The sequence below is a fragment of the Natrix helvetica genome (assembly GCF_964273705.1).
Source record: "Natrix helvetica genome assembly, chromosome: Z".
Taxonomy (NCBI): Eukaryota; Metazoa; Chordata; class Lepidosauria; order Squamata; family Natricidae; genus Natrix; species Natrix helvetica.
In genome coordinates, this window is record NC_138554.1 from 73482932 (window position 1) to 73507753 (window position 24822).

The following is a 24822-nucleotide window of genomic DNA, read 5'->3' on the forward strand; positions in this document are numbered from 1 at the left end:
TGGCAAACTGCAGCACCACTATTCGCATTCCAGCATCTTTTAAAAGTGTTGCAGCTGCCACAGAGCGACCTGATGCCACAGGCAAGGTGGTGGCGAGATCGGAGCCAGCCAACTGTCACCGCAGGCTCCAGAGCCATTTAAAAAGGCACAAAGTGCCATTTTCTAGCCGTTTGAGTGCAACCTTCAAAATGGTGGCCGCTATTGCTCCCGAGCCAACTGAAGCTGCATTGGAGCTGCCTGGGGAGACTCATAGCCCACAGTTGGAATCAGGGACTCCTGATCTGGAATCAACCACTCTGCTTGTTACCTCCAACAACTCTGAGGCTGGCAAGTTCACAGGAGGAGTACCAAAGTATCTACCAAGACAGTTAAGTCCAAGAAATCTTCTAGGTCCAGCTCCAGATTCGAAAAACAAAAAGAACTGAAACACATATGTAAAAAGCCTTCCAGCAAGAAAGCTCTCACCTCCCATTCAATAGATAGGAGACAACGTTCCCAGAGCAGGTTATCTCTGCAGCTTTCTCCTGATGGTAGGGAAGATAGGGATGACTCCTTTAACCCTGTATTCCCCATTGATGTCTCAGGATGCACAGACCCTATTGCCAACTAGGGAATATACGCAGCAGCCTAATTTGGCCAGAATGGATATCATCCCATCTACATCTTCGGGATTTCGTCCTGAACAGCTCAATCCCCCATGTATTGCCAATTTTCAGGACATTATAGCTAACACTATATCACAGGGCATTGTGGCTGGGTTATAACAAAAGAAGGCTCAAGCCCCTAAGCAGTCCTATGGGCGCTCCATAGCAGCTCTGGAACCCATACAGGCAGAAGGGTCACCAGTTCCTGAGGAGGAGGAAATGGGGGACCGCTCCTCCATTTCAGAGGAGGGAGAGATCAGAGAAGCTGATCTTTCCAAGGATGAGGGCAGGGAGCCTGACCAGAAGGCCTTTTCAGGGCTGTTTCCACCATTGTTCTTTCAGTCCCTGCTTTTCAAAGCAAAAAACACTGCAAACTTTGGGACCAAACCTTCGGCTGCTCCCACCCGTCCAATAGCTGTTTCTGAGGAAACCTTGTTTCCCGAACAAATCCCTCCAACAGAGATGGTGCCCACTCCTAAATTATTTATGGACCTGGTTCAATGTCAGTAGGTGGATCCTACTTCTGGTCCAATGTCTTCTGCCTCAGATAAAAAATTCTTTAACGTGGACAATGACCTGGCCCAGTTCCTGTCGGTTCCAACCATAGATGCTCTGGTGACTGCTCTCTATACCTCAGCCAATATGCTGGGGGCTCCGGAGGATGTTGTAAAACTGGAGGACAAGAAGACGGACCTTATGTTACAATGTGGCCATCAGACAGCGGCATGGGTGGTCTGCGCTTCAACTACGGCTTCCTTCTTCACCCGTTTCTGTGTCCTCTGGCTATAGGACCTGCAACAGCGCATTCCCATTGCTGACATCCATGCCCACAGGACATCGCCAAACTGGTGGCAGCAGTCCAGTTCACATCAGATGCTACACTAACTACTTCTAGGTTCTCCAGGGCTATGGCATTTTCAGTGGCTTCCCGCAGGCTGTTATGGCTGCACCAATGGCAGGCTGATGTGCGCCACAAATGGCATTTAGCATCAGCTCCATTCAAGGGAGGTTTACTGTTTGGAGGTGCCTTTTCTGGTGGAGAATAAGGAGAAGAGGAAAATCCTCTCTACATCACCAAAGAAGGGCTTCTCCTGGTCAGCTCCCTATCCCAGGCAGCCTGCTTTTCGAGGACAGGACTTTGGCTCATTCTTTCAGAACCAGGATTATGGTTCGTCCTTTCAGGGGGCAGACTATGGGGCCCAGGGGTTTTGACAGCAGGGAGGTTACACCCCTAGACAGAGGAACCAGATGGATTGTTACCAGAGGAGTAAATCTTCCAAGCGTCTTTCCGCAGAGGCGGGGGTCGTTTTTATCACTGGAACTAATCTTCTGGCCTCCAGTTGTTCCATCGGAGGGTGATTGGCATCCTTTGCTGATCAATGGGATAATACTAGCTCTGATGTGTGGGTTAGAACAACAGTTCGATCAGGGCTTGCCCTTCAATTTAGAGCCCCCAAGGCTCTTCTGGACTTGCCTAGTATCAGCTAACCGGATTCACAGATACCTCATGCAGGAGGTGATCCAACATCTGTTGGATATACAGTCTGGGTAGCTGGTACCAGGGGAGCAGCGTGGTCAGGGATTTTATTCCATACTCTTCGTTATTCTCAAGGCCTTGGGGGGCCTGGAGAGCCATTCTTGATCTTAAAAAATTAAACCGTTTTATTTGTTACAAGAGGTTTAAGATGCACTCTTTGCCAACCATTCTGGGTGGCATCAGACTTGAAGATTTTCTTACTTCAATAAATTTAACAGAGGCTTACCTCCATATTCCTGTTTTACCCCTCCATAGGCAAATCCTTAGATTCTGTTACTTATGTCATCATTTCCAGTATACAGCACTGCCCTTTGGACTTTCCTCCATGCCTCGGGTATTTATAAAGGTGTTGGAGGCCTTAGCCACCGCACTGACAGAGATGCCTGTCAGATTACAGTGCTATTTAGATGACATCCTGATATATTCATCTTCAGCAAGTCAGGCACATAGGAACCTCAGGATCACCATGCAGGTCCTTCAGGACATTGGGTTTTTGATTAATATACCCAAGAGTCACCTACATCCTACTACCAGGTTGGTGCATCTTGTCGCGCTAATCGATATCACTGATTGCAGAGTCTTCCTGTCTCAGGAACAACAGGTAGCCCTCAGAAGCTTAGCAAGCCAGGTAGCTAGGAAACGAAGGGTTTCTTTGGCCAAACTCTCTAAATTGCTGGGCACCATGGTGTCCACCATTGTGATTGTCCCTTGGGCACATTTACACTTTAGACACCTCCAATGGTTTTTCTTGCCATTTCAGAGGAGACTCTTAAACTGTTCCTTGGCAACGATCCTCATTCCGGAGGAGGTCTCTCATCCCAAGCCATCACCAGGCATTGCCAGATCAAAGAACAGGACACACTGACAGTCACAATGGACACCAGTCAGTTTGGTTGGGGGGCCCACCTCCAGGCACAGATAGCACTGGGACAATGGCACCAGGGGGACTGGACTCACAATATAAACTGGCTGGAGTTATGAGCGGTCCACCTGGCCCTCCATCACTTCCATAACACAGTGATGGCGAGGCACATACTTGTGCTCATGGACAATGTGGTGGCCAAGGCCCACATAAACCGGCAGGGAGGGGCCAGGTCATGCTCCCTCATGGTCGAGGCCAAGAGACTGGGACTTTGGGCTGAGAGGAACTTGCTGTCCCTCACTGCAGAGCACATCTCATGGGTGGCGAATGTGCAGGAGGACTGGCTCAGCTGAGCAGTTGTGGACATGCCGAATAGCTCCTGCACCTGTCAATCTTCTGGCACATCGTGGACTGATTTGACCTCCTGGTGATCAACCTATTCACCACCCCCACAACACCCAGCTCCTGCTGTTCTACTCTTGGTTCCCAGCACAATGGACGTAACGGGTGGACACCCTTTGCTGGAGATGGCACCTGGCCTCCTTTACGCCTTCCCCCCATTGCCTCTTCTACCGAGGATCATCCGGAAAATCATAGGGGAGGCAGCAGAGGTTGTGTTGTTCGCCCCCCACTGGCCATGCCAGCCTTGGTTTGCTGACCTGCAGACTCTTTTGGTGGACAGACCCTGGAGGATCCCTCCAGACAGGATCTCCCTCAACCAGGGTATCCGGAACCTCAGTGGTTCCAGTTGACCACCTGGTGCTTGAGCCAAGTGTCCTGAGGGAAGACAATTATTCCTCCAGGATCAGTCAGATGATCCAGGCCATGAGATGTCCGTCCACTGAATAAATCTACAATTCCACCTGGTGATCGTTCTGCTCTTGGTGCTCTGATAAGAACTTAGACCCTACCAGAGGTACGATCCCTCCTGTCCTGGACTTCCTCCAAGGGGTTGGCTCCAAATACCATCTGAAGGCAGTTGGCAGCCACTTCTTCGGTGCTGACTTGTGGGGGATCATTATCAATGTCCCAACATCCCACCGTGCGTTGGTTCCTGAAAGGGGTGTTCAATCTTAAACCACCCGAGGTGCACAGATATCCCTCCTGGGATTTGCCTAAGGTCCTCGATGCTCTCACAAGAGCACCATTTGAGCCCTCCAGTTCCTTGAAGGTCCTTGAACTGTTTCCCTCCAGTTCCTTGAAGGTTACCTTCCTGGTGGCCATCACATCTGCCAAGAGGATTTCAGAACTGCCGGGCCTCTCGGTAAGGGAGGATCTGTGTGTTTTCCACCAGAACTGCGTGATATTATGGATGGACCCCTCCTCCATCTCCAAGGTGTGCTCCTGCTTTCACTGTGTTCAAGAGCTTATTTTACCAAATTTCTGCCTGCAACTGGCTCATCCCTTAGAAAAGAAGTGGCACACCTTGGATGTGAGGAGGGCCCTAAAGGTCTAATTAAAAAGGACACTACCATTTAGAATATCGGAGATGCTCTTTGCGTCCTTCCAGCTGGCCTCTCTGGGCAGGAAGGTAATGTTCTCCACCATAATAGATGGTTGAGGGCCTGTTTTGCCACTGCGTATCAATCTCAGTCTACATCAGTTCTGGACGATTAACCGTGCTATCTACCAGAAGCGCTGTCACCACTGCTGCCTAGGCAGCACAGGCTTCCTTGGCGGAGATCTGTAGAGCAGCTACGTGGGCTATCCCATCCCCTTTTATCAAAAATTATAAGTTGGATACCTTTGCATCAGCGGATGCAGCTTTTGGCCACAGGGTGCTCCAGGCCATCCATAGGGCGGGGCTCTCATCGAATCAGTCATAATCCCTCCCAGGGGACAGATCCAGCTTTGGTACATCCCAGTCTGGATGCTACCTCCACTATGGAGAAATGGCATTGGTTCTTACCTGAGACGCCTATTCTCATAATGTGGAGATAGCATTCAGCCCCTCCCAAGGAAAGACTGGTCCTCCTTTTGTCTGATTAATATATGTTAAATGAATCTACCATTAGACACTACTACAGGACTACATCAAGAGTCACATCGGACAGGGACGCAAGACGTCTGCACTAATATCTAGGGAGGATGACACATCGAGTCTGACAAGTTCCTTCCCCGAAAGCCGGGTCTGCCTAGCGATGGGGCCTGGCTTAACAGTTTTATCAGATTCTGTCCTATCAGTGAGCGGATGAAGGTCAACCCAGTCTGGATGCTACCTCCACACTATGAGAATAGGCTTCTCAGGTAAGAATCAACACCCTTTCCATCAAAATTGATTTACATTATCTCTGCTTCTTTTATCTAAACTTTTCCTTGACTAATTCTTTGCAATTATTGTTAGTCTTTACATATTAAATGAATAATTTATACAGTATTGCTTTCTCATCTTTATTTTTTTCAACATGTATGTATTTTTCGTACACAACATTTACCCTTTTCATCATTTCATGAAAGATTCTTTTTTATGTCCTCTACCATAATTAATACATTTCCATAATTTATTTATTTTTTACTTTCCAGGAGTGATTGCATACTGGACTAATCTGTATTTTTATATTCTTCATATTAGACTTTTACTTCATCTTTCAAAAGTTATTTTATTCTTTGTTTCTTTTCTTTTTACTTTCTCTTTCTTGTACATTTTTTCTGAGATGTAATCTTGATAGTAATAACAACATCCTCTTATTATCCTTCTTTCTCTTCTTACTATAATCAATACAACCTTACTATTAGAAAATTATATATATGGATTACTGCCGTTAGCAACCCAGCCCTGATAGATATGACCTTGGGAGACTGGGCAAAGATTGCTTAGGTAATGGTTAGATAAGAGTTTGCTATTGCATAATAAGCAAAGCAAAAGGCTCAGAAGGAACCCTCTCTAGTTTCTTGGGCTGTGAAAGAGATGGTAGGAGAATAAAGAAAATTAGCTTATCTGTTTGGGTTCCTGTTCTACCTATCTGGTAAAGTAAAGTTTTATTAACTATTGACTGCTATAGACAAACACCATCTATATCTGTACTTTATATAGAGTAGAGCTATTATACCTGGTTGAACATAACCAGATAGCAGAGAGCTAGATTGTTTATATCTGATTGCTTCCATCAAGTAATCACCTGGAGTCTTGCAGTCCAAATAATACCTTACACAGTGTATAAAGCAGTATTGAGCTGTTTATTTATACAGTATATGTAGAAAGGTAAATGAGATTGATTTGGATTTGTATGAAATAAAGTAAGAAAATGGAATGATTATCATAATTTATTGTTTCGACCGTTGGTGGCAGGCAATGATGTAGATCCCACAGGATACCCATGAAAATATTTGACATGTGGGATGAAACATATTTAAATAATTCTCAAAATACCCTTTGCTGAAATGAGAAAAATAGTTATTGAATGTTGTTGATGGGAAATTAGCAGTTCAGAACTGAGAATCACTGTGAATATTTCTAATACTTTTTCCCTATTCATATTTGAAAACTCTTTCTAAGGGTTCTTCCTCATGCTTAAAATGCTAAACACCAGTGACGTGCCATGAGGGTTATGGCTGGGGAGGCTGGTGACATCATCAGGAAGGCGGGGAATGGGACCACGTGTGCAGCACACGTGGTCCCATTCTCCGCCTTCCTGAGTGAACATTAAGAGGACCGCGGAGTGCACTGATCCGCGTAGCATTGCTTCCTCCACTGGTGCCAGTCCCTCCCCCCCACTCCTTCAAGTCTCCCACCAACCCAAAGCCCGATCCCCAGCTCCCTCGGCCAAGGCTTGAGCGGGGTGAATGGAAAAGCAACGAAAGGGGCTGCGCTTTCACCCCGCTCAAGCCTTGCCGCCTGCAGCCACCGCCCGCCTTCGCTGCCCCTTTCCTTGCTTTCTCACCCACCTCTAAGGCGCGCCAAAGCCTCCTTCGTCCCCCCCAGCGCGCACCCTTTTTATTTCCCGCGATACCCCCCCCCATTTCGGGAAAGCTTTCCCCATTGCCTGGGGGGTGAGGGGGCCGGCTCCTCTCCCCCCACTCCCTCCGTCCCTGCCTCTCTCCTCAGCCCCAAAGCTCCGTCCGCGCGACTCACTTCCAAGGCGGTGGCTGGAGAGGCGCGAAAGAACGGCGAGCGGTTTCCCACCAAAGCGGCATTTTGCACGCAACAAGGAAAAGTCCGTGGCGAAGCCCTTGTCGCCCCGAGCTCTTGTTTGCACTTCTGCCCCTTTTTCTTCGCTCCATCCCGCTCCAGCTCTGGAAGCCGAGAACGACAGGGAGGAGAGGAGGGGGTGGCTGTGGCCTACCTTCCAGCCCTGCCGTACGCGCCTCGCTCTTGTCGGAGCCTCGGCCGCCTGCAGCTTCGACTGAGAACCGCAACTCCGTCCGCCTCGCCAAACCAATTTCGAAATCATTGTTTATTCCAAATGCGCACGAAAAGCATGCATGATTGGTGGAAAAGAGCGCTAGGTAGCTGGAACACAAATACGCATCTACCCAGCTGTCTTTTCCAGCTTTTCGTGCGCATTTGGAGTTGAAGTCCACAAGCCTTCAAGCTGTCAGGTTTGAAGACCCTGGGGTTTTTTTTCTAAAGGGTTAGGGGTGCAAGGGTCTTGCAACTTGACAGCTTTAAGACTTGCATGCTTCAATGCCAGAGTTCCTGAGCCAACATGACTGGAGGAGGAATTCTGGGAGTTGAAGTCCACAAGTTTAAAGCTGTCAGGTTTGAAGACTCCTGGGGTTTTTTTTTTCTAAAGGGTTAGGGGTGCAAGGGTCTTGCAATTTGACAGCTTTAAGACTTGCATGCTTCAATGCCAGAGTTTCTGAGCCAACATGACTGGAGGAGGAATTCTGGGAGTTGAAGTCCACAAGTCTTAAAGCTGTCAGGTTTGAAGACCCCTTGGGTTTTTTTCCCTAAAGGGTTAGGGATGCAAGGATCTTGTAACTTGACAGCTTTAAGACTTGCGTGCTTCAAATGCCAGAGTTTATTGAAACTAAAAACAGTGTACCATCCTATGTATTTTTGGTTTTAAAAATGTGGCTCTCAAAATAAATTTCAATCGTGGTTTTGGCGAGATTTGGCTCAGTTGAAAAAAAAGGTTGCCCACCATTGGTTTAGAGGAAGTGAAAGTAAGTTTTTTAACTCTCTCTCTCTCCTATGAGAGGGAGAGATTTTGTAAGTGCCGCTTTTCCGAGGGGTGTGGAAATTCCCCCCCTCCAATCTTAACTCTTCCAGAGGTTGAAAGAAAGTTCTAAGAAAACTGCAGTTCATTAATTGAAAAAAACAGTAAAAGACTTAGGGAGACTTCCCACCTCACCGCACTTCAGCTGTATCCTTCTAATTAATCATTTCCTTCCAGGCTCCGCTTGGTGAAGATGTGCGGCAGCATGCAGCGCCGCCGTGCATCCCCCATGCTTCCCGGCTCCTGGGGCAAAGCTGGAGACTCCCCCCCCGCAGCTGCCACCGTTCCAGGGGATCCCAGCAAGCCGCCCCTATGGTAGGGCGCCCCTCCAAAGCACCCTGTGCTCCCCCCAAACTTAAGGGGAGCCCACTGAAAGAGCGAGCAGCGGACGTGCACGTCCGTCGCCTTTGGGGACCAGAAGTCGTCTCTGTTGTTACTACTTTCTATCCTGCCTCGGACATGCTGCCATCAAATGGGTGTACTGGGCAACCCTTTCTCTGCGTTTATTAGCTGCTAGTTGGCTAATATAGTAGATGTATGTAATGGGAAGGAGAGATGTAGGAGAATTGCATGGGACTCTATAAACCAGGGCTTCTCAAACTTTTTAAATGGGGCCAATTCACGGTCCCTCAGACTGTTGGGGCTTGGATTATAGTTTGATTTGCCTAATGACTAGCACAATGGGCATGGCTAGGTGGTCATGTGACCGGATGAGTGTGGTCAATGTAGCATAGCAAAAGCATTTTGCTTTTGTCCTTCCTAAGCTGTACTTGCTCAATCCAAGGCATCTATTTATTTAATAAGACCCCCCTCTCCCGGAAGGGAAAAAGAATGCAAATTTTCTTGCCACTTGCCTAACTTCATTACAACAGCAGCTTCAGGTTCCATTAAAAAAAGAATAAAACAGGATTTCCTTCAAAATAACTCCTGATCATATATTTCAGAAGACTACAAAATAAACCAGACTGAGAACTGCACCAAACAAGCTAAAAATGGGCCCATTCATCAAATAAACCGGGGCTGCCAAAATAAACTTTTTTAAAAAGCCAAATTAGATCCTTAAGCAAAACAATTAAGTGGCGAAATTAATTTATACTGGATTGCTTTGGAAAGCTTATTTTTTTCTTTGTAACTAATGTGTCAGCGTTCCAAGTATCATGCAGACTTAAATCAGAATCCAAGGCAAAACTTTCCTTAAAGTTCCAATTTAATAAGTCAGACATCTTAGCACATCTGTGGAATTCCAACTCTGATTTGCTTCCTGGAATTCCACCCAGTTGAAAGTTCATTATCTATCCCCACACCCATCACATGGTCCAATCTTCTTCCACGCTGGCATCTACACCCCTCTGCTTCCGGTCAGGTGTCGAAGTGCGGAGACAAAAGATGACCTTGGCTTCTAGAAAAGAATGACAGCAACACAGTCCACAATTCTACTCCTTTCTATTCCCCGCTCCCAACTACTACACTAATGAAACAGCATAGGAAAATAATAGAAAGTGTGGCAGGCCAAAGATCCTAAAAGGAACATAACTACTCCATAACCCTTGTGGAGTGAAGTGTTTGCAACGTTTTTCGTTTCTCCTCTTAAAGTGAACGGATTAATTTTTTTCTTCTGGTTTTTGTTACTTTATTTTTTGACTTCTGGACTAAACCTTCCTTTTTATTTTAACAATTCTTCCTATTGCTTGTTATTAAATTTTATTAAAGAACTTTGTTTCCTATAAGCCAGAGATAAATATTAGAAAGTGAAAAGTAGCAACACTGCCACTTGGAGGTCAGAGGCTGGAGCTTTTGAAGCAATGTATCCCTTCTTTTTCATCTTTGATCTTACTGACTTTGTAGCTGAAGGGTTTGCAATTTGTTTACAGAAACTGATAAAGAGCCAAGGACATGAATTGTTTTTGCAGGTGCTTTTGAGAACTATTTTGGCAGGGGAAAGGGAAAAAAAATAGAACCCTTCTCTTTTGAAGAGCACAAAAGAACCTGTGCTTAAGTCAACCTAAAAATAAAAAATAAAAGAGGCCTGGAAGGCTAGAGTGGCAGTGGCTACTAGTTTTTTTTCTTTTCCTTCTTCTTTTTTGGAAACATGGATCAATATTCAGATGCGGAAACCTTAAATTCCAAAATGTCTTGGCTGGAATTCAAAATCTATGGGATATGGGAGAATTGAGAAGAAGTTGGAAAAACCAGTGTTCCTCACAGCAAAAGATGAAGGGATTGGAGCCCCAAAAATTAAAGGGGAGAATGAAGACATAGAAGATAAAGATGACAAGAGATGAATTTATTAATGGAGCAAGTGTGGGTGAAAGTGGAACGAAGGGAATATGGAAGAGGGAATTTGACGAACTGGAGTTCTACCCCAGATTCCAAGATACAGAAGAAGAAAAAAGGGTAATGATGATGGATTTAAGAAGAGAATTTTTTTCAGAAGCACAATTGACAAGCAAAGATAAGCTAACTTTAATAACAACTGGAGGGCAACGAGATTACCTGAGAGATCCTTCAAGCAATAAAGTGCGGAGAGAACTCTATAAAAACCTTATAAAGGAGATAGAAAGAAGACTGATACCACAATTGGCAAGAGATATAAGACTGTTTTGTTACTGGAAAGATACAGGTTGACAATGAAAGTTGATAATAAAAAATTAGTTAATTTTGGTTGAGCAATAAGTAGGAATTTAGTAATGCTTAGATTGTTTTAGATTATTATTAAACTTATTCGTCAACAAATAATTAACTATAATAACAATAATGAAATGATAATGGATACAGCTTAATTATATATATGTGTGTGTGTGTGTGTGTGTGTGTGTGTGTGTGTATGTATGTATGTATGTATGTATGTATTGGCAAACTAGTAAAAGAAATTTGGATATAAATTGCAAATTGCGATCTGGGAAAAAGACCTATAAATTTTATTAACAAACTTTTATTTAGGTCATAAAGGTGTAATGTTTTTTGTATTTGATGAGAGGAAGTGGGATATAAATAGTAAATGATTTTTAACCAATTATAATAACAACAAGGAAATGTCAATGGATATTGTTTAATAATATATACATGCTCTGGTATTGGTAAAAGCAACTTGAATACAAACTTTAAACAGCGGGTTGGTGGGAAAAAAAAGGGGGGGAGGTTTAAAATTTTTATTAATTGACTTTTACTTAGAATATGCCATAAAAGTGTAATGTTATTGGAGGATTTTTGAAATAGCTAACGAATGCCATTATGTGGTTGTGTTTTTATACGGTAAGATTGTAACTAAAATCCCCAAGATTTGGGAAAGAGAACCACTCTAAAGGCATTGCATTTCTCTGAATCCACCATATACCTTTATGTAAATTATTTCTGATGCATTTAACTCATGGAATTGCCTTTTGTTACTACTTCCAGTAATATTAATCTGCGTTTCTTACTTTTATTTAAAACAAACAGATTTCAAATTATATAAACCCCATTGAGATGGTCTGTAGGCAGACAAACACAAACCCCACTTATTTGCTTTCTTTCTCTCATACCCCATCTGCTTTGAAAGGTAAATATTATATATAAAAGAAATGTTACAGGGACAGAAGCGTCCAGTAACCCCATTAAACTTAAAGCTTGTAAGGACAGGCAACACCTTAATGCTGATTAAATCTAAAAGAGGCCAAATCAGGTAGACTGACCAGAAAGTCACTCCCTGATAACTAAGGACAGATGCTCTTCAAGTTTAATTTAGAATTGGAGGGGTGACAGTGAAAGAGAAGAAAATCTTATAAGTTAAATAGGCTTACTCTGGTAATTACACAGCTAAACAATTTAGATCCTGGAACAAGGCAATGAAAAAAAACCCAACCCTCCTCCTCTCCCACATGACTGCTTCTGAACTAAAGGAAGCTAGCAATTGAGCAGGGAAGCCAGAGTGGGAAAGATTCTTAGCAAAATGTTCACCTTAGCAAAACACACACACACACACACACACACACACACACACACACGACAATCCAAAGTCAGAGAAGGGACTCTTACAAGCCCCAGTCACTGCCTCCTCCACTCCCACCTCCTTTTCTTTCAAAGGAAAAAGCCCCCAGCCCAGAAACGATGCTCTCAAAGCTGGAGAGCTGCACAGTGAAGCAAGGAAAAAGAGGAAGAAAAATCTTGTGACTTTAAAAACTCAGGGAGAAACCCCCTCCCCCAACCTCCTCCTCTCCCACATGGCTGCTTCTGAACTAAAGAAAGTGAGCAATTGACCAGGGAAGCTAAAGTAGGAGAGATCAAATGCCAGCATGATTGATGTCAGCCCCAGGGATTTAAGCTTTCTGCTCCCCTTTTTCTTCTTCCTTCCTTTCCAGGCCTGGAACGCCTTAGATCTGCGGGGCAGCCCTGGAGCCAGTTAGGGCCCACCCCTGCTGCCTCAGCCCTGCCTTCACAGGATTGGCAAGTGCCCAGGGGGCAGGGCTGAGGCAACAGGGTGGTTCCTTGTAGGATCCAGTGCTGCCCCATGGATCTAAGCCTGACCATGGCCCAGATGGCAGCCATCAAGTTATAGATTAGCACCTGGCTGGCCAGGACTGAGGTGCCAGGGGCAAGTCCTTTATGTGTCTCAAGGACAGCCCCACAGGCCAGAACTAGCTGCATCATGGGCCATATCCAGCCAACGGGCCATATTTTGAGGACCCCTGCTATAAACCCTGCTATTACCTGTGCCTAATATCAGGTAATAGAAACACAGGAGTGTGCATAGTTTAGCCAGAGGGATGTGCATTTTTGTGTTTGACAGCTGATATTAATAGGGGGCATATAATAAAATAGGAATTTCCTCTCTTGCATCATTTTGACAAGTGTATTTAAAGGCCAATTTAGTCTTCTGAAAGGACACTAAAACTGTGTTTAAAAGTAGTCCACTAATAACTAATTGGAGGAGATGGTACTTGATGCAGTGAGAGCCTTTTTATACAGACTGTAGGGTTCTTTCTCCCCCATGGTACCTGTTTGAGCAAGGATGCAATTCTCAATACAAAATAGTCTAAATAGCAGCTGTTTGTGTTATCCTAAGCCATGAAACAACAGCCAGAAAATGTCTGTTTTAGGACAATTCGCACTACTGTTTGAGCGGATCCAAATCTTTAAGTAAGGCTGAAAAGTCTGTTGGGTAAAAGGAAGCTTGATTTTAAACGAGCAACACGTGAATTCTAGAATAAATCTCCAAATGAGCTGATTAAAAAAGAAAAAAAGTGTTATATTTTTTACATGTTATTTTTTTAGACAATTCATTCAATTATTGAGTGTTCACCCACTGTTGAAGTAGGCTTGGTCCAGAAGAAGGGTTACTTAACATATAATAAAGAATAAAGGATAATTGTCAGCTTATATCATCTAGCTATACACTATTTAAACTCTTGGTGTCATGATCTTTAATTGGATGAAATGGTGAATCACGGAGCAATAATTTTTAAACCAAGGTACCTCATACGGAATAATATAAAATAGGTCTAAAATCTGCACTGACTCCTGAAGAAATGAAATTTTGGGAAATTATGCTGCTTCAGTGGAATTAATTATTGCTACGCTGCACTCGTGTAATTTTTATTTTCAACATACTATGACAGTTTCCCAACCAGTTTTGTAATCCTTCACACCCTTCCTACCTAATCATAGTCACTTACCTGTTGGAATGAGGAAGGAAGAGGGAAGGAAGGAACACTTATATGCTCTTCTCACACATACTCATCCCCATCTTTCCCAACCTGTGATCTCTCAATCTGTGAGAATCTCTCATACAGTGGGGCAAAAAAGTATTTAGTCAGCCACCAATTGTGCAAGTTCTCCCTCTTAAAAAGATGAGAGAGGCCTGTAATTGGCATCATAGGTAGACCTCAACTATGAGAGACAAAACGTAAAAAAACCCCGAAACAATCACATTGGCTTATTTGGAAAGAATTTATTTGCAAATTATGGTGGAAAATAAGTATTTGGTCACCTACAAACAAGCAAGATTTCTGGCTCTCACGGACCTGTACCTTCTTCTTTAAGAGGCTTCTCTGTCCTGCACTCATTACCTGTATCAATGGCACCTGTTTGAACTTGTTATCAGTATAAAAGACACCTGTCCACAACCTCAAACAGTCACACTCCAAACTCCACTATGGTGAAGACCAAAGAGCTGTCGAAGGACACCAGAAACAAAATGGTAGACCTGCACCAGGCTGGGAAGACTGAATCTGCAATAGGCAAGCAGCTTGGTGTGAACAAATCAACTGTGGGAGCAATAATTAGAAAATGGAAGACATACAAGACCACTGATAATCTCCCTCGATCTGGGGCTCCACGCAAGATCTCACCCCATGGGGTCAAAATGATCCCAAGAACGGTGAGCAAAAATCCCAGGACCACACGGGGGGACCTAATGAATGACCTGCAGAGAGCTAGGACCAACGTAACAAAGGCTACCATCAGTAACACACTACGCTGCCACGGACTCAGATCCTGCAGTGCCAGACGTGTCCCCCTGCTTAAGCCAGTACATGTCCAGGCCCATATGAAGTTTGTTAGAGAGCATTTGGATGATCCAGAAGAGGATTGGGAGAATGTCATATGGTCAGATGACATCAAAACAGAACTGTTTAGTAGAAACACAACTCGTTGTGTTTGGAGGAGAGAGAATGCTGAGTTGCATCCAAAGAACACCATACCTACTGTGAAGCATGGGTGTGGCAACATCATGCTTTGGGGCTGTTTCTCTGCAAAGGGACCAGGACGACTGATCCGTGTACAGGACAGAATGAATGGGGCCATGTATCGTGAGATTTTGAGTGCAAACCTCCTTCCATCAGCAAGGGCATTGAAGATGAAACGTGGCTGGGTCTTTCAACATGACAATGATCCCAAACATACCACCCGGGCAATGAAGGAGTGGCTTTGTAAGAAGCATTTCAAGGTCCTGGAGTGGCCTAGCCAGTCTCCAGATCTCGACCCCGTAGAAAACCTTTGGAGGGAGTTGAAAGTCCGTGTTGCCCAGCGACAGCCCCAAAACATCACTGCTCTAGAGGAGATCTGCATGGAGGAATGGGCCAACATACCAGCAACAGTGTGTGCCAACCTTGTGAAGACTTACAGGAAATGTTTGACCTCTGTCATTGCCAACAAAGGATATATAACAAAGTATTGAGATGAACTTTTGATATTGACCAAATACTTATTTTCCACCATAATTTGCAAATAAATTATTTCCAAATCAGCCAGTGTGGTTATTTGGTTTTTTTTTTACATTTTGTCTCTCATAGTTGAGGTCTACCTATGATGCCAATTACAGGCCTCTCTCATCTTTTTAAGTGGGAGAACTTGCACAATTGGTGGCTGACTAAATACTTTTTTGCCCCACTGTATACCTTCCCTGACCCATGTGGCACCTCTTGGACATTTTCACACACCGTTTCTGACCTGCATCCCCCCTCCTGAAGACTGTCTCTGATCTTCATGGTACCTCTTGTGCACTCTCAGGTATCCCCAGTCACACTTCCTGTTATTGATGTAACCCTAGGCTTGGCTTGGCAATGTATATAAGCTATGATTGTAACAAATATATCTGTTACTTTAAATGCTAGAGAGATGTAATTGGCTTGTTACCTCAAGCAGCTATAAGAGGGAGCCAGAATGGATGTTAGCTCTCTGTTTGTTAGACGCTGATCAGTGTATTGTGAGGTACTGTGGTTCGCTACTGTTACCTGTTTTTGTGTGATAGACTGACTATTTGATAACTGAATGACTGAACCATATATGACTTGGACTGTTAACTGGACTCTGAATACCTCTATATTTCCACATAGTAAACTACTATATTTTATACTATTCAGTGGCCCTGTATGCTGGTTTGTGCGTGTTCTTGCATACCACTCTCACTACGCTTCTCTGCACACTCGCTCTCCTAATGGGGAGCTTACTTACTTAACACTGGTTATGGGCCCAGAGTGTACCAGACGTAGCTAAAGAGAGAGTTGGTGTTGATACGCATTACTGTGTACAGATAGCTGTTTAGTTTGTAAGTTTTACTATTATGGAGAAGATGGCACACGGACCATCAGCAAATCTATCACTGATAACCTGGTTGGATGGAACAAACTATGTTTCCTGGTCTATGAAGTGCAGACTACTCCTGTGTACTGAGGGACTCTGGGATGCTGTACAGAATCCACCGGACGTGACTTCTTGGAATCCAGATGATGAGGATGATGCCAAGAAGATAGCAGAGTTTCAAAGATGCAACGAACGAGCATTGTGTATAATTGGTCTAACACTGACTGACCAACAGTTCATATTTATGGGGAGAATTCTGCAGCAAGATGTTGGGAGAATTTGAAGAAGATTTATGTACATGACACTGTAGGTGCACATATACATCTTACCCGCAAACTGTTTAGGGCACGTCTTCTGAAGGGTGGAGATATGTTAGCTCATTTAAACTTTATGAAAGGAGTTTTCCAAGAGCTGCATGAAAAGGAACTTATTTTCTCAGCGTTACATCAAGTTTACATCATTCTGTCATCACTGGATGAGAGTTATGATGATTTTGTATCGTCCCTCGAGGTCCTAATCCGAAATGAACTAACATTGACTGACAAAACTGCACGCCTGTTGGAAGAATCAAGGAGGAAGTCGAAAAGAGAACAACTGAGAGAGAAACCACCACAACATGAAGAGTCACCTTCAACCGCCTATACTGTTAGAAAATGTTTTTCTTGTGTGGCTAAGGGGCATATAGCTAGATTCTGTAAACATGCAAAACACCAGAATACTAGAAAAGCTAAGAAAAATGCTAATGTCAACTTGGGTATGTCTACTTTGACTATCTCTAGAAATGCACCAATAAGCCATGATTTATGGGTTGTTGATAGTGGAGCATCACAGTGCTTTACTAGAAATAAGAATTGTTTTATTAAAATGTCTGCCAGCAAGCAACATGTATCTTTGGCAAATGGATGGAGAGTGAAAGCATCTGGTGAAGGTATGGCAAGGTGTTCATTTGTAAATGAGCATTTATCCATGTTGTATATACCTAAACTGAAATTTAATTTGTTATCAGTAAGAGCTCTAGTTAAGATTGGCTATGTAGTAACCTTTAGGGGAGATAACTGTATCATTGAAAAGGAAGGTAATGGGATTACTGCCAAATTAATAAATGGTTTATATGTTATATCTGATGACCATACTGCTAACTCAGTGTATGATAATGTGAAACCACATGATGAATGCATACATCTGCTACATAGGCGTATGGGGCACATTAATTTCAAGATGCTGCAACAAACTGTTAAATTGTCAGAAGGAGTAAAGTTAAAACCTTGCTGTAAATATTTAAATTGTAATGTGTGTAGTCAGGAAAAAAGCAAGGTTACTCCAGCAAACAGATGTAATGGGTTTAAAACAAAGGAACCTCTGGAAGTTGTTTTTGCTGATCTAATTGGACCTATAAAATCCAGTTTGGGAGGTGCTTGTTATGTTTTGAGTATCATGGATCATTATTCAAGATACGGTTTCTGCTATTTAATGAAAGACAAGACAGAAACATTTCAACATTTCTTTAATTGGTTAAGATTTGCGGAAAGAAAGATAAAAGCCAAGGTTATTACTGTAGTTACTGATAATGGGACGGAGTTTACTAATTATAAGTTCCAAACAATGTTAAAAATAGCTAGCATTGAGCATAAACGTTCTGCTCCTTATATACCACAACATAACTCGTTTGTAGAACAAAGGGGGCAAACATTACAAGCCACAACTAGAACCATGTTATCCGATTCAGGATTGCCTGAAACACTGTGGGGAGAAGCCATGATGTGTGCTAATCATCTACTGAACAACGTTGTAAAATGCTTCCATTGGAGAAGTACCATTTACTCGTTGGCATGGTAGGAAACCTGATTTAAGTTATATTCATACATTTGGAGTGCCTGCATGGGTGCATATTCCAGCACAGATCAGATTGAAGGGACAACATAAAGCTAGGAAATTATTTTTCGTAGGTTATGACTCAAACCATAGATCTTATAGGTTCTGGGAACAAGGGACAGTTAAGATCTATCACAGTGCTAATGCAAAGTTTCTAGAGCATGTTGGTTGGGATAAACTGGAATTTAACAATGACGTAGTTATTGAAACCCAGGTATTTCCTAGTGGTAAAATAGAAAGACCAGCTATACAAATTAAAGAGGAAGTGCAAAGTCAGGAGGAGTTAGAAGAACGGGAACAGACACAACAAGAGAGTCCAATAGTGAGCCCTGAGTTGCCTAGGCGTTCTACTCATGTAACACGACCACCTGACAGGTATCAAGCTAGTGTAGCATGTCAAGTAGATAAAGATCCTGCAACGCATCATGAACTATCAACGTATCCTAAAGAGGAGCAAATAGTTTGGAAAGCAGCAATGAACAGGGAATTGAAATCTTTACAAGATCTGGAGGTATATGAGAATGTGAGATTACCACCAGGTGAAAATGCGATAGGATGTAAATGGATTTACAAGATTAAAACAAGTGTAGACGGGACTGTTACCCATAAAGCTAGATTAGTAGCACAAGGTTTCAACCAGTCGGCAAATGATTATGATGACGTATTTGCACCCAGTTTAAAAGCCATAACATTACATGCATCATTAGTTTGGGTAGCTAAGCATGGATATGCAGTAAATCATTTAGATGTTGAGACAGCATATCTCCATGCACTGTTGCAACACACTATTTATTTAAAGAACCCTGAAGGGTTAAACACTGATAACAACACTGATTGTTGGAAGTTAAAAAAGAGTCTTTATGGTTTAAAACAGTCAGGCTACGAGTGGAATCAATGCACAGTGAAGGAATTAGCAAGGATAGGGTTTAAAGCTGGAATGGGTGATCCTTGTTTATTTAAGCAAGAAAGCGATGGTATGATTTCATTATTGTTATTGTTTACAGACGATATAGCGTTGATTACTAAAACAGAGCAAAAGGCTATTGAGATTATTACACTATTAAAAAAGCGGTTTAAAATAAAACACCTTGGTGAAATAAAGAAATATCTTGGTTTGAAGATAGATAAGACTAGGGGAGGATATAAAATATTACAGACTGAGAAGATCAATCAGTTACTCAGGAATTTCAAAATGGAACTGTGTAAACCAGCTAAAACTCCTATGAGTCAAGAATTTAGCAATGATGATATCAAAAGCCCAGTTTTTGATAAGAATATTTATCAATCCCTAATTGGTAGTTTATCTTATCTTAGCAATTGGTGTAGACCAGATATTGCATATAGTGTTAATCAATTGGCCAGGTTTAATGCCGAACCTACTGAACAGCATTGGCAAGCTGCTAAACGTGTATTGAGATATCTGAAACAGACAATACACTATACATTATACTTAGAGCCTAAGGATGAGCTGATATTAACCGCATACGCTGATGCAAGTTTTGCAACTGACATGTCCACACGTACATCTACATCAGGTATCGCGATATTCTTGGGAAAGGCATTAATTGGATGGTGGTCTATTCATCAAAAGCATTTAAGTTTATCAACAATGGAGGCTGAATTTTCATGTTTATCTTTGTTATGTACCGATTTAATTTGTTACAAGCAACTCCTGATAGATATGGGAATGAATGTACATGAGCCTATTGTTGTACTTGAAGACAACCAAGCAGTGATCCAGATGGCATCAAATATTGCTGTAAAGACAAGGACAAAGCATACTGACTTAAGATATATGAATGTACGGCAAAGTGTTAGTTGTAAAATGATTACACTAGAGTATTGTATGTCTGAAGAAAACACTGCTGATCATTTTACCAAAGCTCAAGGTACGGTCAAACAAAAACAATGTTGTGATGTTTATGGAATGAGAATGTGAAGTTGTGTGTAAATATATTGACAACCCAAGAGGGGAGAACGTTAGGGATGTAACCCTAGGCTTGGCTTGGCAATGTATATAAGCTATGATTGTAACAAATGTATCTGTACTTTAAATGCTAGATATGTAATTGGCTTGTTACCTCAAGCAGCCATAAGAGGGAGCCAGAATGGATGTTAGCTCTCTGTTTGTTAGACGCTGATCGGTGTATTGTGAGGTACTGTGGTTCGCTACTGTTAGCTGTTTTTGTGTGCTAGACTATTTGATAACTGAATGACTGAACCATGTATGACTTGGACTGTTAACTGGACTCTGAATACCTATATATTTCCACATAGTAAACTACTATATGTTATACTATTCAGTGGCCCTGTATGCTGGTTTGTGCGTGTTCTTGCATACCACTCTCACTACGCTTCTCTGCATACTTGCTCTCCTAACAGGGAGCTTACTTACTTAACACTTCCCAGCCCATATCAGCAATGTTTCGGCGAGGTCTCACTCACCATCTTTAAGCTGAAGTTTTTGGCTTAAAGAGTGGTCGGAGTGTCCCTCTTTCTATAAATCTTGGTGGGGGGGGGGTGGAGTGCTGGCGTTGTTTCAGTAAGTGGATTGGTTGGCTATGTGGCTGTATCATGATTGGTGCTGATTGGTGCTGGCTGTGTGTCCGTTGTTGTTTTGTGTTGCAATGGCCTAGGTGGTGGTGGGGGGCTCGTTTGTTTACCAGGGCTGGTTTCCAGATGTCTGGTAGGCGGGAGGCATTGTCACGTTTATTCACGTTGTGGGGGTGTTTCTCTATTTCGATAGGTTCCATAATTATTCTCTTGTTGAAGTGTTAATAATAATAATAATAATAATAATAATAATAAAATTTAATTTGTTAGCCGCACCCTCTCCCGAAGGACTCGGGGCGGCGTACAATAAAAAATACATAAAATACAAATATAGACAGTACATACACAAAAATATAGACGTATACGTGGAGGAGGTGGACAGATAAATGGAAACAATTAAAATAGCAATTTAAAATCCCCTAAGTAAAATTACAAAATTAAAAAACCCGTCAGGAGCGATATGATCAAACTATGGTTGAGCCAGGCCAGCTACTTGGAAAAGGTGGGTCTTGAGCTTTACACGGAAGGAGCGGAGGTCAGAGGTAGTCCTAATATCTGGGGGGAGGTCATTCCACAGGGCTGGGCCCGCCACAGAGAAGGCTCTGCTCCTAGGCGCCGCTCCCCGGCACTGTCTGGTGGACGGCACCTGGAGAAGTCCCTCTCTGTGCGAGCGAATTGGTCGCAGGGATGTATGGGGCAGGATACGATCCCGCAAGTAGCTAGGTCCTGTGCCATGGAGCGCTTTAAAGATCGTTATCAAAACCTTGAAACGCACCCGATAGACCACAGGAAGCCAGTGCAGCTCGCGCAGGAGAGGTGTCACATGGGAGTACCTTGTACTCCCCATAATCACCCGCGCGGCCGCATTCTGGACCAACTGTAGTCTCCGAGTGCATTTCAAGGGAAGCCCCATGTAGAGAGCGTTGCAGTAGTCCAGGCGAGACGTCACCAGCGCATGAGTGACTGTGCGTAAGGCGTCCCGGTCCAATAGGGGGTGCAATTGGCGCACCAGGCGAACCTGGTGGAACGCCCCCCTTGCCACGGCTGTCACATGGTCATCCATGGACAGCCAGGCATCCAGGAGGACGCCCAAATTGCGCGCCCGCTCCACGGGGGCAAGTTGTACGCCCCCGATGGCCAGAGATGGAATTAACTGGTTGAACCGGGGGGCCGGAACCCACAGCCACTCCGTCTTGGAGGGGTTGAGCTTGAGTCGGTTGTCATCCATCCAGACCCGTACGGCTTCCACACACCGGGACATCACTTCGACGGCCTCGTTGGGGTGGTTCCGGATGGAAATGTACAGCTGAGTATCATCAGCATACAGATGATATCCCACCCCGAAACCGCGAATGATCTCACCCAGCGGCTTCATATATGTGTTGAACAGGAGTGGCGAGAGGACCGACCCCTGTGGCACCCCACAAGTAAGGGGGCTTAGGGTCGACCTCTGCTCCCCTGCCAACACACGTTGCGTCCGACCGGAAAGGTAGGAGCCGAACCACCGCAAAACGGTGCCCCGGACCCCCAACCCCTCCAGTCGGTGCAACAGGATACCATAGTCGATGGTATCAAAAGCCGCCGAGAGATCTAATAGGACCAGGATAGAGGAACAACCCCTATCTCTGGCCCTCCAGAGATCATCCACCAATGCGACCAAGGCCGTCTCCGTGCTGTGCCCGGGGCGAAAGCCGGACTGGCGCGGGTCTAGATAATCATTTTTCTCCAGATGTCGTGGAAACTGATAAGCCACCACACTCTCTACAACCTTCGCCAAAAAGGGAAGGTTGGAGACAGGACGATAATTGGCCAGCTCCGTAGGGTCCAGGGAAGGCTTCTTGAGCAAGGGTCTCACCACCGCCTCTTTCAAGGCGGCCGGAAGAGACCCCTCACCCAACGAAGCGTTCACTAGGCCCAGGAGCCAGTCACGTGTAACCTCCCAGGATGCCAGTACAAGCCAGGAGGGGCACGGGTCCAGTAAACATGTGGTAGGTCGCAGTCGTCCACGCATTCTGTCCAAATCCTCGATGGCAACCAAGTCAAACTCCTCCCAGACTGGTCTCTCAAGACTCGCCGCGGACGTCTCCACTAGACCACTGAAAGGGACCCAATCCTTCCGGATTTGAGCAATTTTATCCTGCAGATATTTCCCAAATTCCTCTGCCTTACCCTGTAAAGGGGCCTCCCGCGGCCTCTGAAACAGGAGGGAGCGGGACACCCGAAACAGGGTGGCAGGGCGGTTCTCTGCGGATGCAATGAGAGCGGCACAATATTGACGTTTGGCCGCTCTCAATGCCACAAGGTACGTCCTTAAATGGGCTCGTATCTGTGTTCGGTCAAATTCGGAACGGGAGGATCTCCAACGACTCTCTAGGCATCTCTTGCGGCACTTCATCACCCTTAGCTCCTCGGTAAACCAAGGGGCCAGGGTGGATCGTTGCCGCCGGAGAGGCCGCAAAGGCGCCACCTGGTTCAAGGCCCCGTAGTCGCATTATTCCACGCGACCACCAGGTCCTCTACCCGGGGGCGGGTCAGGGCTACAGGAGGTGGCCCAAGCTCCATCTGGAACCTATCTGGTTCCATCAGGCGCCTGGGGTGGAACCATCTAGTGTTTTCCGGTTCCGCCTCCCCGCAGCGGGGGGTAGCACCAGGGAAGTCAAGTCGAAGAAGTGAGTGATCTGACCATGACAGGGGAGTGATGGTTAAATTCCCTCCTCCCAGATCACTCAACCACTGGCCAGAGACAAAAACAAGGTCCAAGGTGTGGCCTCCCTCGTGTGTCGGGCCCTGAATCTATTGAGTCAGGTCCATGGCTGTCATGGAAGCCATGAACTCCCGAACCCCCTCGGATGCTTCTCCCACCGATGGCAGGTTAAAATCCCCCATCACTAAGAGTTTGGGGGTCTCAACCGCCACCGATGCGATCAGCTCGAGGAGTTCAGGCAGGGCCGCTGATGTATAGCGAGGAGCCAGGTATACTATCAGCAGGCCCAACTGTCTCCCAGGGCCCCATTTCACGACAAGGGATTCACACCCGGACGTCTGTGGCACAGTGGACTCCCTCGGCTCTAAATCCTCCCGAATAATCGCTGCTACCCCGCCGCCCCTTCCCTGGGCCCGGGGCTGGTGAAATGCTTGGTAGCCTGGTGGACACATTTCCACGAGGGGTAATAATAATAATAATAATAATAATTTTATTTGATTAGCCGCACCCCTCTCCCAAAGGACTCGGGGCGGCGTACAATCAAGCAGATAAAAATACACATAAGACAAACATATATACAAAAACAGAGACATATACATATGTGCATGGAGGAGGATGGACTTAAGTGAAAGACAGTTAAAAAACACAATTTAAAATCCCCTAATAAAATTACCAAATTAAAAACCCATCAGGAGCGTTACTAAGTTATGGTCGAGCCAGGCCAGCTATTTGGAAAAGGTGGGTCTTGAGCTTGACACGGAAGGAGCGGAGGTCAGTAGTAGTCCTAATATCCGGGGGGAGGTCATTCCACAGGGCTGGGCCCGCCACAGAGAAGGCTCTGCTCCTAGGCGCCGCCCCATGGCACTGTCTGGTAGACGGCACCTGGAGAAGTCCCTCTCTGTGCGAGCGGATGGGTCGTAGGGATGTATGGGGCAGAATACGATCCCGCAGGTAACTAGGTCCTGAGCCATGGAGCGCTTTAAAGATCGTAATCAAAACCTTGAAACGCACTCGATAGACCACAGGGAGCCAGTGCAGCTCGCGCAGGAGAGGTGTCACATGGGAGTACTTGGTACTCCCCATAATCACCCGCGCGGCCGCATTCTGGACCAACTGCAGTCTCCGAGTGCATTTCAAGGGGAGCCCCATGTAGAGAGCGTTACAGTAGTCCAGGCGAGACGTCACCAGCGCATGGGTGACTGTGCGTAAGGCGTCCCGGTCCAATAGGGGGCGCAATTGGCGCACCAGGCGAACCTGGTGGAACGCCCCCCTGGCCACGGCTGTCACATGTTCATCCATGGACAGCCTGGCATCCAGGAGGACGCCCAAATTGCGCGCCCGCTCCACGGGGGCAAGTTGAATGCCCCCAATGGCCAGAGATGGAATTATCTGGTTGAACCGGGGGGCCGGAACCCACAGCCACTCCGTCTTGG

The 24822-nt window shown here is 44.9% G+C and overlaps 1 protein-coding gene across 4 annotated transcripts in view; it reads left to right on the forward strand.

Annotated features, from left to right (window-relative positions):
• ELMO1 (engulfment and cell motility 1) overlaps positions 1–24822 on the forward strand; it is a 481433-nt gene that overhangs the window by 36630 nt on the left and 419981 nt on the right. The window lies entirely within an intron of this gene.